At 40.9% G+C, this 20455-nt stretch overlaps 1 long non-coding RNA gene across 1 annotated transcript; it reads right to left on the reverse strand.

The window, feature by feature from the left end:
- Positions 1-9790: 9790 nt before the first annotated feature.
- Positions 9791-18842, reverse strand: LOC108446990. Its single transcript, XR_001862333.1, has 3 exons — positions 18687-18842; positions 15277-15402; positions 9791-11560 (listed from the first exon to the last, which is right to left on the reverse strand). It is a non-coding gene; the product is annotated as an uncharacterized LOC108446990 (long non-coding RNA).
- Positions 18843-20455: the final 1613 nt, after the last annotated feature.

The raw sequence follows: 20455 nt of genomic DNA on the forward strand, positions 1-20455 counted from the left end.
TGATGAGCATCTCCTCTCACTGACTGAGTTTTATTACCACAGGCATAGTGAATCTTTTTGCTACATACTGTGTCTATTATGTTGAATAGCACAACCCTGTTTCTGTCATTTACAAGGGTTCACCAGAGCCTATAATTACCCACAATGTTGTTAAGTTTAGGGGTCACTTTTCTTGCTCTAGGCATCACAGATCTGTTGGGTCATGGACCTTCTAGGGTTTGACTCCCACAAAAAATTCACCTGTACATTTCTAAAGGAAATTGAAGTCGTCTCAGGAAATAAGCAACTGGCAAATACAAAGCATTAAAATAGTCGTGTATCTTTCCTGAGAAATTACAGTTGTGTGAAGCTTTTGTCATTGAAGTATTCTCTGTTCATTTAGATGGAGGAAATTGTATCCTACATTTCTTTGTCAAAGTACTTCCCCTAAACTGAAGGCATCCCAGAGACAGGATGCTTTCTGCGCAAGCAGACTTCTGAGTCTCACTAGTTCTTTCTTCCCATTGTGGCATGGACCCAAATCAACAGCTCAAGTTTTTCATTTATGACTGAATTTGCTCTGCAGAACCACACATGTTGCTTCTGTCTGTACATACGCCACCTGTGAAGAATTTTTGGGTAGAATTGCTTTGTCTCCCAGAGCCTGTTATCACTGCCTTTTCCATGCTGACTACTTCATATTGTCTTTTCCATGACATTCAGATCATTTCATCTTTCAGACTGAGCTTTAGGCTCTGTCAGAACCCTGCCAAACAGGAAGAGAACAATGCAGACAGCACACCCTGATTAACCTGCATCTCTCACAATGACATGGTATTCCCATAGATCTAAGTGGAAGAGTCTTACGCTTGAGATATGACCCACAAAAATGAATGAAAACATTAGTTTTGTTTTGCACAACTGTATAAATCAGAACCTAACAACATGTATCTAATCTGTAAGCTTCTGAATCCAGGAAGACATAGACCAAGTAAAACCTACAACAGCTGTTTTGTTGGGCTGTGAACTGTGCTGGAGGGCCACCATCCTGAGAAAGCTGCAGGAAGCATTGAACTCTGTAGATGCACTGCTATAGAAAAAACTTCTGTCATCATATCTAGTCTTGCCTGGGCAGGGAGAGTCTCGAACGAAGGAAGCCGTCATCTAATAGAAGATTACTGTGAATGGAACACGGTCTGGATGATACCCTGCTGACGAACACAGCAGGATGGGGAATTTGCCAGGGCAAATGCCTTGCAGAGGCATTTAATCATTGCAGCTACAGAAACTGAGAGTTGAGATTTCACCAAATAGCTGAAAAGTGAGCAGAGCTATAGCCTGTGGAAAGATCTGGGAGGCTGGCAAAGATCCATGGGTACCCTCTGTTGGTCGCTTCTGGAGTGAGGAAGGAAAGCCCTTTGCAGAATGATGGGCATATGGGGGAACAAAAGGATAACAAACATTATGCCATGCTTCATCAGGCACTAGTTCCACAGGTAAGATCCAGGTAAAATCAACTTTATGACAACCATGGGATGGTATGGAACTGTGTGTGGATATCAGGCCCTGAGGGCCCAATACAGGCACTAGTAGGTTCCTGTCTCAGACACTTCAGGTGTAGGCACTTTTTTGCTTGCACATTTTACCTCATCTCTGTTCATCACTAAAGGAGACAAAGGTTGCACATTTTTGAATTCACTCTCTGTCCCAGTCTCACTGATTAACCCTCCACATCTCATCTTCATGCTCTGGCTTTGCTTTCTGACTCTTTGGTCAAAGAAGATTAACTAGATTGCAGGGTTCATTTGTACAGGGCGTATTGTGATTACAGTTACATGGAAGCATTGTCATGTGCTTTCCGAATCCTGTGCTTTTGTTTCTGAGGCACAGCTGGTAAATATCTAGAACAAGCTCTGCTTACCAACCCAGACTTCTAATTAAGATGATCAACCATCTTGGAATGGAATTATTTCACTGGGAAAAAAACCCCACAAAATGGCAGAGCATAGAGGGTCTTACGGAGATTTTAAATAAGAGGAGAAAGGAAGAAGAGACGGCCTTACTAAGACTGTGAGGTCTTCTGCTTTACAGGGATATTACTCAGTTCTGAGACTGCAACAATATCATGTAAGTCTAACACTTCCAGTGCTGAAAATGGGGTACTCAAAAACATCGAAGTGTTTAGGATTCACTGGTCTCACTCAGCCCAGCTGGAGAGAAGCTTCTGCAACACACCCCACCTCATGGTGCTGAGAATTTCATTTCAGGTTAAGCGAAAAGTGTTTTTTATTCTCTGAAGTGAGCACAGGATTGCAATTCCCATCTGGTGAGGATGCTGAGAGGTAACAAGACAGCTTGCTCTGACTCCTCAGTGCTACACCCCTGTCTATTGGTGACCAGACCACACCTGCACCCAAGTATGTGCAGGGAACAGTAACGGGAAGTATAATAAGGAGATATATAAGGAGACGGTGCTATGGATGCGACTTTGCAGTACATCTGCCCTGATGTACTTCTACCTCTGCACTTACTACAAAGCCACATAGCAGAGAAATCTGAACACTCCCAGTGGGAGAAAACCACCATTAAAGGCTTGGCTGTAGTCAAGGAAGACATGAGTCACAGGTTTTTGACAAACCTGCATATGGGAGAGAAAGATAAAAAACAGCTACTGTCCACAGGTGTTCCAGCAGCAAAAAAACCACAACCAGAGGTACTAGGGTTTTCAGGGTTCACAGGTCTCAGATGGCAGGGAAGAACAGGGAAGGCTCATTAGCAAACTGTGGAGATGAGCAGGTTCTGGACACAGTATGTTCTCCACGGGTTACTACTATTTATCTTGAAAGCTGTTTTTCTTTTTTTGAAAGTGAAGCAAATCAAGACAAAAAACCAAAAGAACAGGCCAAGGAACACACAAAAGGGGCAAGGATACATCTTATAATTGTCAGGGAAAAGACTGAAAAATGTTCATCCCTTATCTGTTTGAAGTATTGTAAAAGTCAAGGTGGTGGGCTTCCAAAGTCCTGTGTGCATATTTCAAGATTGAACTGTTCCAAGGAAGGGATTCACATGGATCAACAGTGACTCTGGCACACAGCACAGCTTTTGAGTTCTGAAAGTGACTGTTTCTGTGTAAGTGATGCTTCTCCAAAAAGTATTACAAGCTGAGGTGACGTGAACACACCTCACATGTTAGGAGTCTGACTGTAACTGGAGTGAGGGAGCTTTTTCTTTTTTACGTGAACAGAAAGCTCCAGTGCATTAATATCCAGAGCAAAACATCGTGCACAGAAGAATACATCACTGAAGTTTGCTACACTTGGGTGTTAGGCATCAGTGAAGGATCATGATCTATTCCACCAGAAGCAGACCATCATTAAAATACCACACAGTGGTACACCACGAGATTCATCAGGGAGTCATCAAACCACTCTATGCGTACAGTAAAGGGACAATCTTCCTCCCCAACAAAGCCATATAACTGTGAGATCTCCTTTTTCTAAGACCTAAGGGTCTTCTCTCATTCTTCTCTGCTTAGTCTTCATTTGTTATCTCTGCGTCAGGATCACTTTATATGATGGATAGCTTGAGCCTCCATGATTTATGATCTTGTGGGCTTAACTGAAAAATCTTACTTCCGTACTCATCTTGAACTCTAATTCATACCCTCAGTATAAGACAGAACTTAAATTAATTTATAGTTGCTTATTTCCAGAGATGCCACTGTGCATTACAATTTTGTTACTGCTTCATATAACTCATTTCTGTCTAATGATCTTTGGTCTGTTTATGCAGGAAGCAGCAAGAGACCACATTCTGTCAAAAACATTTAATACGACCATGAGATTGAAAGTGCACTTCCCTACATACATTCATTTCATAAACATGTTTCTGCAATAACATGCAGAAAAAAACAAAACCAAGCCAACCAACCAAAACAAACAAACAAACAAAACCCCAGCCACAAAACACCTCAAAACCGCTGTCCCCTCTCCCTAAAAACCCCAAAAATACAAACCAGAAAAAAAACTGTACACCCCACCACTACCACTATCGTAATGCGGAAACATCCTGTCCTTTGTAGAGCTTGTATTTCCTCCTTCAACCACAATCTAGATCCAAAAGGAGTGACTCTGCTCTGTGCCTTGCTGATAGCTGGTTCACAGTCTGTTGGCAGATATTAAAGGCTTATGATTCAACAAAAGAATAATATTCCTGATCACTGTGCAGAAAAATTTGTCTCCTGGCAGGCATTCATCAGCTGCAAGATTTTTAAAAATAACAAGCATTAGTTAAAAGATAAACAGCATGCTATTAACTTCTTTAGAGCACACAGCTCTAAGAAGAATGTGAGAAGAATGTTAAAAAAATTAATAACTGTCTTCCCCATTTCACTCTTAGGAATCCTGTGAAACTCCCTTAGTTGCATGCTTGACTTTCTGCCTTAAGCTCTAGGTGAAAGGTAATGAAGGTAAGAGACGAAACAAGAAAAGTCATTGTTGTGCCTTATTAATGCCAAACTCAAGAAATTAAGTGATCCCAAGAGACTTCACTGGAGCCTACCTTGTAGTCTAACCACAAGTAGTTTGGCCTGAGTGTTCCATAAATGGCTTCAAGTGAAAGGAGCTACAGGAGGCAAACTGAAGTCCCCAGACTAAATGTAGCTGCTTTTCTTCATGTGCAATAAATATACACGAGCACCAAGGTGTCTTAGGATTTATTATATGTATTTTCATAGCCAGAAATATCCTACATACTTGTCCTGAGATACAAACTTCTGCAGCTTAAAACCGTTCTTGAAATCATACCAGCTTACTATTCTATTTTTTTTTTTTTTTTTGTATCCTGGAGGTATCCTTGATCATCTGGCAGAGTGCTATAACTCATTCATAGTTTTTCCTGCAGTGGAGGTGTTAACGAGGTCTCATTCCTGGGTAGTTTCCCAGGGCTAAGTTATCTAAGTTTCACCTTACATAACTTTAAATATCTAGCAAGTAGGTGACTCTGTGTGAATTAGACTCACTTTATGATCAGCCTAAAGTAGCAAAGTAGGTCAGATGAACTCTACCCCAGAAAAAAACGCCGACTTCTCTCTCACACTCCTTTGGAATTCTGCTGATAAAAATTATGGAAACGTGTCGCTTTCCCAAGAGGCAGCTTGAAAAGCAATTAGAATCAAGAGGTTAACAGTTTGAATAACAAGGTAGGACACACAAAAGTACTACAATTACAATTCTTACCATGCACATAGTAATGTGCTCTGAAGATCCCTCCTCTCTCCAGTCATGAAGTTTGTGTGCTCCACCTCTTTTTGCCGTGAGTGTCACAATTTGGAAACACATGATACCCCAAGTGCTTGCAGGCTGCCCTCTGACTGGTTGGCAGCACCAGATGTCCCTCCTTTCCTATCTACTCTATAAGAATTTCATAGCAATAAAGCCCATACATTAAATATGCAAGGATCCACGTCTTTTAGCCGCAATTTCATGGCACATAGCCTCCATTTGTTTAACTGTAGTGCCCCAGATGTTTGCATACTGGACTGTGTTTGCCTGTGTCTTGACTCCACCATACCTGTATATAGCACAAATATTTCTGTATATAGATACATAAAGACATAAATTAAATATACATGCATATATTCATAAGAATGTAGAAGATTTATAACCAGTATAAAATATTCTTTAATCAGAGCTAGGGACATTAATAACTAAAGTCTGACTGTGAATAGAAAGCAATCAAAAGTAAAACGAATGTTCAGTCCGCACCCTGCTTTACAAAGCAGCTGGACAAGCCTTCAAAGTTCAGGGGGAGGGCAGGAGGAGAGTGGGCATTATGGGAGAGGGAGACACAAATAAGATACAGCATGACTTGGGCTGTGAACCCATCCTCTAAGGCAGCTCAGGGTGTTCCCTGTGCAACCCCAGGAAGCCATAGAAGAAATCAATCCTTTGAGCTGAAGCAAGAGGCCAGCCCCCAGCCACAGTCGAGCTGGGTGATTGTACAATATGGCTTGGGAAGACTTTGGGTGGGTTTCACACAGACCACACTGTGCATGAAAATGGAAAACAGAAAAAAGCCAGTGTCAGAGGAAGAGGATGGGGGCAAGGGAGGACACGCCACAACAAAAAGCCCTTGAAGTCTTTCTGATACAGACTGCACAAACTGGGAGAACTGGCCAATGGGCCTAAGAACTGGAAAGTGCAATTTTCAGTAAGTTTCACACAGAGAAAGGGGGTGGTCTTGATGAGCTCCCCTTTCCCAAGTTGCAGGTCATTCTTAAAGCTACCTGTAAGACCACCATGCTGTTCAGGCTTGTGCAAAATTTGTTTTCTTATCCTTAAGTCAGTGACCTTATAGAAAGTTTCTAACCTTATAGAAAGTTTCAAAAAGCTCCAGATGACTGACTGAGGAGGCAGAAGTAAGAAGTGTGTCATGATCCGCTGACATTCATGTCCAGGGCCTGACACAGTTGCAGAAAGAGGAGTGGACATAGATGAGACAAAGACATTCTGGGGGAAAAGATTGAAGGAGGTTAACAAACAATTCCCCTTACATGCTGTTAATAAAGTTTTTCTGTACATGAGCTCACATGATTGTCAAACACTGCATTTCTGACATAATCATAGTAGCATTAGGTTGCAGACATGCCTGCATCACTGCTTCCATTGAAATACATTCATTGTGTTCCTGGGAAGGCAGAAAACTTGGGAGATATAAATTGTTACTGTGAACAGAGGGCAAGTGGCAACCTGGCAATCTGGCTTTCAAACCAGGAATTTAAAGGTTATTCAAGGTGGCAAGAAACTCCTTTAGAGGACCAGGTGATTATGGCAGAGGTGAATGTGCAGTGGCAGGCAGGCTTGATAATATGCAGTGTTTTTTCACCTACAACAGTGGTGTTAAGTACACCTTTATAGTGCCATACATATTGGATAAACATGACTGAACATCAGTTCAAAAGAAAAAACAAGCTCTGAACCACTCAGGGTTTAAAAACTCAGCTTTTAAAACTATTTTAGCTGGTGGCCATGCACCTCAGAAATTCAGACTGACAAGAGAAAAGAATTTTTAAATGAAGCTTTAAACAATGTACACCATTTTCCTACTAGTAATAAGTGTAGTATTTCTAGAACATTTCAACATGACAGTTGGAACAAAGACATGTGATTTATTTTACCACATGCAATACTTTTGTGATACACTGATGCATTATGAGAGTTTATGAAGAGTTATAACCATAATTTCCAGGGGTCTCTCAGAGCCAAGTCTGTGAACATGAACCCTTTCAATTTGTGGGAAAGGATGCTCTGCCCAGTGTCAGCAGAAACGATATGGTGGGCCCTGTTCTTCTGGTGGGATGGCATCCTGTGGTGACATCATTATGGAGTAAACACGGAGGTGTAGCAACTGCTGGCAGCCGGTGTCAGACAGGCTATGAACACCCTACTACATCCTCTCCTGTTCTGGAAAGCCTTCTGCTGACATGCATGGGTGTCCCATTAATACTGACTCCAAGATCAAGCCATGCTGCAGAGGCCAGTGTCCTGGTTACAGCTAGGCTAGAGTCAGTTTCTTCTCAGTAGTTGTTACAGTGCTGCATTTTGATTTGGAATGAGAATGGTGTTGATAACACACTGATGTTTTGGGCTTCTGCTCAGTCTTGTTTATTCTAAGTCAAGAACTTTTTTTTTTTCCTTGTCTGATGCTCTGTCACTGAGGGAATATGCAGAAGGAACTGGGAGGGAGCATAGCAGGTGGTGAGCAATTGCATTCTGCAACACTTGTTTTTCCATTTTGTTATCAATGTTATTATCATTTCCCATTATTACTGTCTCTTATTTATTTTCAATTATTAAACTGTTCTAATCTCAAGATACAAATTTTATTTTGATTCTCCTCCCCGTTCCACTGGGGAGGTGGGAAATGTCATGGGGTTGAGAGAGTGGTTGCATCGTGTTTCATCTCCAGCTGGGCTTGGAACCATGACAGCCAGCTATCAGGTGTTTTGAAGACAACACTGAGGAGGTGCTGTGGATGATAGTGCCAGACTGTGTGCAGGGTCTGGGGTAGCAAAGCAGTTCCTTTTAACAGGGCAAAGCAAGAACAATGAAAACGGTGCAGAGTGAAAAGTTTTTCTCTCAATGCCAAGGCAGGCAATCCCCATGAACCCAGCAAATATGGTTTAAGGACCAGTTTAGAGCCTTCAAGCCAATTGCTAGCATTAGTCAGGGTCAACTACCCACCTTCAAGCAAGTTACCAGACAGTACCTGAGAAGCCTTCCCATCACCACAGACACTGTACCTGAATAATATTGTAAAGTTCATGACATGCTGAAGTGAAGACTTGCACAAGACCTTAACTGTGCAAAAAGGAGTCAGAACTAAGACAGGCAGTCACAACACAGACCCAGATTATTTTGAAAGAAGATGAAAATTACTTGGAAAAATATCTGTTAAAACAGGAAATAACAGGGGGGTAGGTGGGGAAATGATGATAGATTGTAAGTTTGCATCCAGTGCTATCTGTGGATGGGGTTTTGAATTCATAAAGTCTCATGACCTTGCTTTTCTATATTCAGTACTTCATCTCATTTTATTTCTCATGGTGAATTTGAGATAACTGGGAGTAAATACCAATTCTGTTTTCCTAGTGAGTGGGATAAGCTAGGATTGCTTACTTACTTGCATCAAGAGATAAATGAGTGGAGTGGCATGTGAGTGACCAGAAATAAATCATAGAATATTTTAGATTGGAAGAGACCTTTAAGATCATTGAGTCCAACCATGAAGAGGGGTTAGGTGATGAGTTCCATTCTGAAAGTGCTGGTACAAAGTGTTTAGCTGTGCACACATACAGATGTCACAGCTGTGCCTTCCAATCTTATCCCAGCTTCCTATTTTGTCCATTTAGCTTTGTCATTGGAAATGATACATTTCCAAAGGCTTGGTACAAAAAGCTCTTCTGTCACATCTCCTCAAGGGATTTTTATAAATTGACCTTAATTGTCAGGTTCATTCAACTGCTTTCAGTACCCTCTTCTTCCCAGATTTTTGCTAGAATTCAATGAATCAGAAACAAGAAGAAATACAGTCAGGCTGAAAATGCCATCAGCTCAAACACTAAATTGAATTCAGATACCCACATTTAAAGCTCTGCTCTATATCTGCATGAGAAAAGCTTAGGTTGTGCCCTGAGATTCAGCTCCATTCCATCCATCTCTTGTCCATAAAATAGGAGCCTTTTGGAGGCAGACTCACTTACCATGCACTTGAAAAAATGCCAGCAGTCTGAGATGGTGGCAAATGAGTCATCATAGAATCACAGAGTCACAGAATCATTTAAGTTGGAAAAGACCTCTAGGATCATCCAGTCAAACTGTTAACCCAACACTGCCATGTCCATGATGAAGCCATGTCCCTTAGTGCTCTATCTACACAGCTTTTAAATACCTCCAGGGATGGTGACTCAAACACTCCCCTGGACAGCCTGTTCAATGCTTGACAAATCTTTCAGTGATTAAATATTTCCCGATATCCAATCTAAACCTCCCCTTGCGCAACCTCATTTTTTCCTCTCATCCTATCATTTGCTATCCAGGAAAATAGATCAACACCCACCTTGGTACAACTTTCTTTCAGGTAAAAAGAGAAAAACAGTTTCCTTAACTCTCAAAGGAGTTCATAAGGAGGAACAATAGGTGAGTACCACAGCACTAGCACAGTGGTAAAAGTCATGGGCTCAGCAGTCTGGATGCATGAGCTGTCACGCTACTGTGGAATTTACTGTCTATGTACTCTCAGGACGTGCAGGAATACCACCACTGACTAGCAGGAGATGTAGTCATGACCTTGACTACATGTCCAATCAAATCAAAATCAGAGTTTATGTCCTCTGGACTGCTGCCCCATGCTTTAGGCATTAGGTTCTCTCTTGATGTGATGCAGGCCATGTGCTGCATGAAGATCATCAGCCTTCCTGATATCTGGCACACAAACCGTGGGCTTTACTGCAGTTAATACCTTTCCACTCGCCTCCCCAACAGACTCCTCTCCATAAAATTCCTGCATCTTGCCGTTGGAAAGGTGCTAATTTCTGAACAACTTCTTCTCTGAGCTCTGAAAGGTTCCTTGTTCTGAAAAAAGGCTGTGAAGACTGCGACGTGGTCACAGGCTGAAGGCTTTAAAAGAGCACCTGCTAGAAACATTGTAAGGTCTCTCCTTTGCTCACACTGCTGTGTGTTCTCCCACTGCCTCTGCAACTGCTAAGAAATCTTCTGGGTTTCTCAATATTTCCAAACTTCTCAATGCAGCTAAAGTGATTTCAGAGATTTCTCATCTCAGTTGTCTTTGTTTGACCCGCTGGCAGGCTAGAAAACAGCTCCTTTACTTCCAAGGTGACATTTCTGTTCAGTCTGAAGACATCTACCTCCCATCAGACTTTCATGTTTGCCTTCGGTCTGAGAACTGGCCACAGGTGAGTGACACACAGTCTTCTTTACTTGAAGAAAAATGTGGAAATGAAATGCAGATGTCTGCTGTTACACATTGCATTGTTTCCTCCAATTCCTTCTTTCTCAAGCTTTCTGTTTTAAGGCAAAATTTTTTTAACAGGAGTAAGTTGAATGTAAAATGTCAGCTGGCTGAGCCTGGTTTAGCAGTCAGCTAATATCAATTGGTTTCTGCAGTCAATTCATTTCCACAGGTCACCCTCAGTTCCTAATTTCCTGCCAGTTTTATTAACTTAGACAAATACGTTACCTTTTCTTGTCACAGATCTAAGAGTCAGCCAGAATACTACATTGAGCACTTCATTTGAGGTAATATGAAATAGCATACAGTTGAGATAATATGAAATAATATGAAATATGAAATAATATGAAATAACTCTGGAAACACCAAAATTAGGTGACTTCTTGTATAACTGAAGACACTGTTTTCACCATTTCAACAGTAATTCTAACTACCCACAACATCTTCTCACTGTTGAAGAGGTTCTCCCGGTCCCTACACCTTTGAATTCCTCATGTGGGTGCATAGGCCAGTTTCTCAGGTCATTGAAACAACTCAGAAACCACTTCTATGTCAGTGAAATAATGCAGATTTTTGCTTACTGATCTACTCAGTTTACCTACCAATGAAGAAAGCAGGTTTTCAGGTAAAATTAAGAATGTCTTTTGATTGCTTTCTAGCATCCACAGTCAGGCAGAAAAATTCATTTACCTAACACAGATGTTTTAGCAGTTGAGCAAGGAAAGAGATGATTGCAGGTTGTAATACTTTGTTGTTGATGTGTTCCTCATTAGGACCATATGTCCACAGCAATTATAAAGCACTGTACAAAACCACACTTCTATGTCATTGCTGCCCTTCCTGAACTAGCACAAACTATAGACAGAAGAACCTTGTCATACGTTTGCCTGTACTTGCCTTTGACTCTGCTTGTTCCACCTCCATTTTCTTGATTGCAGCTCCAGCCCAGCCACAGTGTCACCTCTCTCAAGGCAATAAATGTTCTGCTGATGTAACCATGCTGTTATCATTCTTTGCATTTTAATCTCTTCAGAAGCTGAGATAGCAGCTGGGAAAACATTAATCGTATCGAAAGAGGTTTACATAAAAAGTTGCAGAATCTTTCCCCCACTTATAGTAAAGAAAATTGAACGACAAACAAAAATCTGGTTATTAAATTACTTTTTCCCTGGTTAGTGTTATTTAGCAGATCTATAGACTTCCCCTATGACAGGGAGGTAGGAACCTGGTGATCTGGAAAGGTGCACTCCAACCCCCAGCACACTATGATTCTATTCCATGTGGATTGATACCGGGGCTGGGAGAGATCAAGCTTCCAATTTAATATTTTCTTCTTTTTGGCTTGTTTCATGAATGAAATCCTTTTTTCTTGTATAAGGTTAAATATATTACCCATGGATAAACTGTTCTGGGTGTAAGAGTAGGCTGGGGTCTCGTGTCTTGCAACATTGATTTTATTTATGATTTTAATACTTGTATCAATTCCCATCCTCAAGGCCACGCTGAAACACTAGTCTTTACTGTTTCAAGGTTTGTTTTTACTTTAATGGAAGATTCATTAATTACTTCATAAATACTTAGTCATTTACCACATGTGAGTGTGCTTCTTTGTTTTTAGGAGCGTAACTTCTATTTTCCTGTATTTTGTAAAAAAGACAGCATATTTTACTGCCTTTCCCAAAGACATAAGGCTTCCATTGGCTACTCTTGTCTCTGTGTGACCCTATGTCCTGATTCTGATTATGTCCTAACAGCTTCAGAGCTACTCACTGGATATTTTTTTAAAAGGACACCTTTTGGTGAATGTAAAGCTGGATGTTTACAAACATGGTATTATAGGCCTTGCATCAGGAAGAGGCTTCCCTTGCATTTTGTCTGGGGCTGATTCCTGCCATGAGGAACAAATACTTCCACTTTCAGGGAGATTTCCCAGAGCCTGTGGGGAAAAAAACCCTCTGTGTTAATTCTGCTGAAAACAAAAAAGCGTCAGGAATATTCTTTTGTAGGCAACCTCCAGGAGCATTCACTCTGTGTGGTGTACATGCTGCCTACCAATACAGAGCGCAGCACTGTAAAAGCACAAATAAAGCTAAAGCAAATCTTTTGGGCATGCAAGCACAGAAAAAAGAAAGAAAAACCCAAACCAGAACATTAAAAAACACAAAGGATTTTATTTTCTTCTTCCCACCAGCAAGCGATGTCTGGCCACTTCCTGGGAAGCAGGGTTTCAATACATGTTAGCAGATGCTCCAAAAGGCAAACACCATGAGCAATGAATGCCACACCTTCCTCCCCCTTTCCCTTAGGTTTTGTACCTGGACAGACATCCTGTGATGTGGAATACCCCTTTGGTGAGTTTGGGTTGGCTGTCCCAGCCGTGTCCCCTCCCACGATCCTGCCCACCCCCAGCCTCCTGGCCTGTGTGGGGTGGAACTGGAGAGAGAGGCTGGTGCTGTGCCAGCACTGCTCGGCAGCAGCCAAGGCACTGCTGTGTTGTCAACACCTTTCCAGCCACTAATGCAAAGCACAGCACCGTGAGGGCTGCTGTGTGAAAATGAAATCCACCTCTGCCAGACCCAATACACTCTGACATAAGGAGGTGGTACCTTTCTGAGGAGGGAAGGAGGGATAGTGCACAGGGATCCATTGTCAACTCTTTAGATTAGGAAAGATGCTAATGTGTGAGCTAATTTTTTCCAAGGGGAACTAACTGAATTATTGAGTTTAAATAGCTGCTTGCATTTATATCCATATAAGCATTTGTGCTGGTTGGGGATTAGGCATAAAAAAATGTAGAGGAAATAAAGGACAAAAGATGGAGAAGGAAGGAAGGAAAGAAGGCAGGAAGGCAAGAAGGCAGGAAGGAAGGCAGGAAGGCAGGAAGGAAGGAAGGAAGGAAGGGAGTTAAAATGAAATTATAATAAATCCAAATATCTTCTTTCTAAATAAAGAACAAGTGTCATACACCCTTCTAATGTCCATGGGTGAGATAGCTTCACTATAAAGAGCAAAGTCTGATCAAGACTGGCTCAGCTAAAATAGCAAGGCCTGGAGGGAGATTTATTCCTGTTCTTCTTCCTTTTACCTCCTAGGAAACCAGAGAGCAAAGCAAATTGCAACAATTTGTGACTGTAAAGCAAACACAGAGTTCTAATTATATTGTTTTTCACCAACAGTTTCTTTAAATACACTGTCCCAGCTTGTGTTCGCTTTTCTAAAGCCCATTAGTTCTGTCAGTAGTGTTTTTCCTGGAGGAGAAAGTTATTCTAGCTGAAAAGCCTTTGATTATTTTCATTATTATCTGAGGCACTGGCACGACTTACAAAACATTCACTATGGCCTCTGGCCTCTTCAAATGCTGCTGTGTCTCTTCAGCATCCGTTGATTTGGTTTAAGAGTTTCATCTAATTCAACTGACAGAAAATAATTTAGTCAGGTCTTAAAGCAGGTTTCTTTCTTGACCTACAAATCTAATTTCCAATCAGCAGTTGCTCTTTGGTTGATTTACAAATTTGGACATAGACAGACAGATGGACAGATGTACTCTATTCTGGTGCCCTTTATTTACTTTGCATTCTGGATGTCATGACATATGCTCACATGGCACATCCTTGCACATACTTTTTCTTTTACAGTGCTGGCTGTATGTACACTCTGAACAGTAGCTGACTGACCACTGATTATTGGTCTAAGTGTTAAGAGGAGAGCACCAACACCAAGGCTCTTTCTCTAAGGATGATCAACAAAGGAGGAAAGCAGATTAGGCAGTTTTCAGTTAATGTCTGTGCTGAGTGGTTCTGACAAACTGCAAAAATAACATGCATTTTGGAAAAGTGCCTTGTGTCATGGCTTACATGAATATCTTTTTCTTCCCATTTTTTAAGCTGCTTCCATCTTGCTACACTCATCCTTCATCTCCAAGTATAAGAAACCAGGAAAGGCAGGCAAGAGTCCACCATGGATGAGTTGAGATCTGATGGTCAAACTGAAGGACAAGAAAGAAGTGCACAGGCAGTGGAAGCAGAGACATGATGATGGTGTTTTATCTTTATAATTTGCTTTGTCATGAGCTTAATATATATGTAAATTAATGTAGCTGTAAAGTCATTTCCTTTGGCTAATGCCAGATGAAAGAACACCTCCCATCAGAATATTGCTGCCGTTAACTTAAGAAATGGCAGTAATTACGAACAGCTTTTCTGTCAGAGGGAAGAACAGTGCATTTAAAATGCCTCTTAGTTTGTGAACATTCAGCCTCTTACAGTGGAGTTGGGAGAAGGCCAAAGTGTAACATTTCAGGTTGGTTATGATGTGTAATCACTTGTACTGCTGAAATACCCCTATGTGGGATGAAGACCAAGGGCCCAGGAAAGGGCTAAGCCTTACTATCTGCAACCTGTCCTGTGTACCACTGCGTTATCTTTGCAGGTGGAGATACACATAACTGACATGGAGAAAATATGACGTAGCTGGAGGACCTGGTCTGGTGGAGACAGAATGGTCCTCTTTCTGTCTCTGAAGAGCTGAGCAGAACTAAAAAAATTGTATGACCAGAAAATTGAAGTATGCTACAGACCAAAATGAACTTTTGCCTCACTCAGGGTTATTTAAATATTAAAATGTATCATATGCTAATAATCTTTATGAAGTACATGCTACCACATATATGACTTTATTGCTTAAGTCTCTGTCTAGATCATGCTATATGTAAAGAACTGTAGGAGGATAATATTGGGCTGTATATAAGGAGGGTAGAAATTTCACCTGGTTAGGAGGAAGACCAAAAATGACCTTGACAACAGCTGATGAAGACAATACTTGCATCTTCGCACTAGTTCTCCTCCTTCAATCCATCTTGGATCGGTGTGGGAAATCCTCTCAGTGCATATTCTGAGTTGCAAAAAAGTGGTTATTAGAGTAGCAGGGAATCCTGCAGCCTAAACATCATATGCAGGCTCAGATGGGTAGATATAAGCAGGAAAACTATGTAAGAACATGTTTCACACAGTTGTATTTGAGATGGAAAACAAAACAACAGAATTCTATTACAATTCCCCAGTCTCTGCCAGAAACAAGTTGCTCCCTCAAATGCACAAAGGTGGACAAGTCCATATTGGTGTGTCCTTGCAATTTTCACTAGCAGGTCTCAGGAGCAGAGACCAATTTTTGGTCCACAACCGCACAACTAGTAATGCATAGCATATTGTGTGGGATATTACCTGACTGTTGGTGAGATGCTCAAAGAACTGAGCATCTATAAATGCATTGTTGGAGTTTGTGTAACTCCAAGGTTCTGAAATTACTCATGACAGAGTGCCCTGTTCCTCTGTAGATGAATTAAATCAGGGCCATAATTAGGGGCTTGATACAGCACTGTGGGTGTGACCTTGTAATGAAGAAAATCACTTTGAAAAGAGAAAGAATCAGAGATTCAGAGAATTTGTTCTCTAATTTTCATCAAAAAGGTCCTTGAAATGCAAAACAATTGTGACTAAACATGAAACATTCATTCTAAGTAACATGAGAGATGGTTAATAACTTGACAGTGTCTTTTCTATCAGTTTCTGCCTAAAATACGAAAGATAGGAAATAATATCAATTCAAGAAAGAGGATTTATCAGTATGGGCTTTGTCTCTTTCTGGGATAACATATTTTTGCTTTTTTATCCATAGAAATTGTTCATTTTTCAAAACTGACACAAATACAAATAGCCGTATCCAACCCATTATCTTACTTTCTTTCTTTTAAGGAGTTAATGGGGAGCTACCACATAAAGTATGGTGACCTAACTACGAACAAGAGTCCAGGAGTGTTATAACTTCACAATTTGCATAACTGAGGAATGAACAAGGGTGGGTGCTTCACTGTGTTTGACATTTGAGAAGAAGAAAGAAGGGATCAGGGATTCAAATGGTGGGAGCTGCTGGACAGCACCATTGCAGAGAAGGACCTGGGGGTCCTGGTGGATAGCAAGCTGACCGTGAGCCAGCCGTGAACCCTCAGGCCACCAGCAGCCTGGACTGCACAAGGAACAGAACTGTCAGCAGGGCAAGGGATGAGATCCTTCCCTTCTTTCTCTCAGCAGTGTTGAAGCCATGACTGGAATGTGGGGGTTCAATTCCACATTCCCCAGTACAACAGAGACATTTGCTTTCTGAAGAAAGTTCAATGAAGGCACTGGAGCATCTCTTGTACAAGAAGATGAGAGAACTGTGACTGTTCAGCCCAGAGAAGTGAAGGCTCAGGAGAGCATTACCAATGTGTGTAAATAGTTGAGTGAAGGGAATAAAGAAGAGGGAGCCTGAAAATTCTCGGTGTTACCCAGTGACAGAATCAGAGGTAATGGGAGCAAGCTGAAACATGAGAAATTTCATTAAAGCATAAGAAAAAATAAATTTATTTATGAGGATGATCAAAGAGTGGAATGGGCTGCCCAGACAGATTGTGAAGTCTCCAACTTTGCAGACATTCACAGTCCAACAGGAAATGCACTGGGATATCTTGGTTTTTCAGACTCTGCTATGAGTGGAGAGATTGTCTACTGTCAGTTATAAAACAGAATGGAAGAATACCTCATGCTGTTAGTTCAGTGATGCAAACCCATTTAATTCAAACCCATTAGTAACAGGCCCAAAGGGTCCTTGCCAAAGTCATGACAAAGTCCATCTGTGTAAAAACAGGCCCAGGATTCTTTGCTTTTTCTTCATAACAAAAAGGCATCCTCTGACCCATATCATTCTGCTATCTTGCTAGAATAGCCAAGAAACCAAGGATCTGCAGTAAACTGAAGTTCCAAATCTTAACTCCACAGCAATGGTGTTACCTCCTTTTTAACTGGAACCTAGGATGTTGACTACACTGTGCAAGGCAGTTTGTCTTCCTTTGATGAAGGCATATGAGTCCCCCTACTTCTCATAAAGACTTCTAATGTGTAATATCCTGAAAAAAATGAGATCTACTCTTCACTTCTTTTGAACTACCACTTCTTAAAAAAGTGCAAATTATTACAGCTAATGTGCAACAGAAAAAACACTTGTTTTTCTTCAGTCAGGAAAAACCCCCAGACAATTTGCAATGGTTCTTTTTTTTTTTTTTTTGATGCGTGATTTAGATGCTGGACTAAAACCCAGGCATTCAGGGAAATTTTATAGAGAGAGAAAGAAAGAGTAGAAGCCATTTATCCCTGTTTTTTGTTTTTCAAATATAGATTCCCTCTCAGGGATTCTACTGTTCTGGAAAAGCCTCTCTTAGTCCTGCAGAGTTCTATGACATTTCATTATACTCTGACTTCAGTTTGTAAAAGATTTGTTGAAGCTTTCACTGCTCTAATGAGTAGGAACTAACATTATGATGCTTCCAACTGATCTGTTCCACAATTTTATTTTCTGGTTCGCTTTCACCTTCTGGACTCAGACACTTGAAGAACGAAACTTTCAGCCATGTGTAAAAATAGACTTTCTTTTCCTGATGCAGTCAAACTGTACAGTCTGTAGCAACTGCCAGGATATCTGACGAGATAGCCCTGGTCTTTTTGTCTTCTTCCAGAAAGTCAAAAAAAGACCAAAGACTAGTTTATTCTCTTCATGGGGTAACTGGGGTTTATTATGTTCTGGTTTTGTTGGATTTTCTTCAACCTTTTAAAGAAAATCACCTGCAAGAACCATTCCACTTGAAACTGTCACACCTCCCTTTTGGAAGAGGCAAGATCCTTGAAAGAAGAGACTGAAGAGCTCATTGTAGATATACTGATCTAGCCTATGACATTTGAATTATGGAAAAGCTGCTGGGAAGGAAAGTGAGTCAGAACATCCCCTGTCCCTCTGAAGCTTGTTTTCTTCATGAACAAATTTTGAATAATTTCTTTGATATTACTTTCACTCCATTCCTTCAGAGTCCCCACCTGGAGCAGATTGGTAAATGTGAGGAAGAGATAGTTCTTACTCTTTGAACAGTCTACACAAACAGAGGAGACAGGAGACATTAGTGCTCCATCACAAAACCGTTGTTGCTATCACAGTATTCTTGTTGTTATGGCTAGTAGTTCCTCTGATTAACTATTCATTTTAACATTTTAACATTTGTGTTTACCTGGAAGCATATGAACACATCAAGAAAAATAATAAACACCTAGTTATGGATAATGTCTCTAGGCAGGTTGCCATCCCAAGCTTACCCCATTCAGGCTGGAAATCCAGTGCAAGTCTTAAATATTTTTTCTTGGCCAGTGCAATAATCTCATCCATCTGAAATTCAGTGAATGATAGTGGAAGAATTGCAGTTAGTAGCTCTTGGAAGGCTGCATTGTGCTTGGTCAAATTACACTAGATTTAATGGGGTTGGCAGTAAGACACTTGGCACAGAAGACCTTGCAGGCTGACTGCAGAAATCAGGCTTGGAAAGTTTCTGGTTTAGAGAATAGCAGATTTTCTACTATTCACTTCCAAGAGCATCACCCACTTTGAACTCTGTTCTCACTGCATGCTATTACCCGAAAAAGAGAAGAGATTTATGGCATGTCCAGCAACATGGCCTGTCTGAGAGTTGCCCTTCTTCCCCATCAGAGATCACAAATTTACAGTGACTAAATAGCATAAATATTGCCATAGGTCACCCAGTTTTCATCCCATACAAATAAAATTATATTCTGTTTGATGTCCTTTAAGGAATCTGAAAGTCCCAATCTTTTACAAACCTGTCCAATACATGATCCTGTAACATGACTGCATATTGTCTTTAGTAGCTCACCTCTTGCTTAAGTATTGTCTTGACTCACAGGAAAAATTTGTTTGTAAAATGTGAAACCTAGAAAATTGTGTCTGAGGGAACACAGAAAAAGAGAAAAATAAGTCCTAGCTGTGCTGATATGTCCTCACTGAATCTCTTCAATAGGTAGAAAAAACATCTCTGTGTAGCTCCTGCTCAGAATAAAAGAGTCAGACATCATTATAGTGTGAATCACCAGCAAAGGTGTCTTTTTCCCATCCTAACAAATCCATTTCCCTCAAGTATCCTGATTCTTTTCTCTCACAAAGGTGTGGGACTGTAATAATTTTTGACTTCAAAAACGATTCTTAATCCATTTAAGTTTCTGACAACCAGATTGAAACTCTCATGTCCTGATAAATGGAATAAAATTGGAAACAATCATTCTATTTCTAAACTCCAAAATGGTGAGGGAGATGTCTATGAAGCCTAAGCAAGGTTTCTTGGTGACTCTAGCAATACGTGCCATAAGAAAGTCACATTTCCAAGCCCGTCTGAAGAACACAGTTTCTTTCTGGGGAGAACTGGTTAATGAGATGATCAGAGTAGGAAGTCTGACAAGTACCCTTAATGCATTCGTGCAGAGACAAAAGTGTGTCACTGTAACCCAGAGACAGATGTCTCATTCCTGCCCCATACTGATTCTTCTCTCTGGACTCTGAGCAGTTGTCTTTTGGTGCTCTGCTCTGCTTTGGGTCATTCCATAAACCACTGCCTTGTTTGAATTCAACTCATACCCACTGCCTTGTCACAGAAGAAGTGACCCATACCACAGAAATCTTACCTTCCTTTCCCTAGTCTAGAACAGACTTCCACAAGGCAGGAATAGCCAGAATAGCCATGTTCAGGTACATGATGTGGCAGGTATTCCTAAAGTGTATGCCCAAACTGTAAAGCATAAAATCCCCAAAGGAAGCCCTAAAAGCAAAGATGGTCAGATAATGTTGCTGTGACTCTGAGCTGCTGGTGAAAGGAAGAATATTGCATACAATATCCTCAGTCTCTGCAAGAGCAGCTGAACAACTGAATTAAAATTAAGTAACTCAGGTAACTGCAAAGCATTCACTTGCAACCAGTATCCTAATCTGCCCCATTCCTAGATGTTTATGACATCTTTCTGTTGCTTCTTTCATTGTTTTAAGCTGCCCCTTTTGGGGACTCATGCATCATAAATGGAAA

Source organism: Corvus brachyrhynchos, unplaced genomic scaffold (assembly GCF_000691975.1).
Source record: "Corvus brachyrhynchos isolate BGI_N302 unplaced genomic scaffold, ASM69197v1 scaffold22, whole genome shotgun sequence".
In the NCBI taxonomy this organism is placed as follows: domain Eukaryota; kingdom Metazoa; phylum Chordata; class Aves; order Passeriformes; family Corvidae; genus Corvus; species Corvus brachyrhynchos.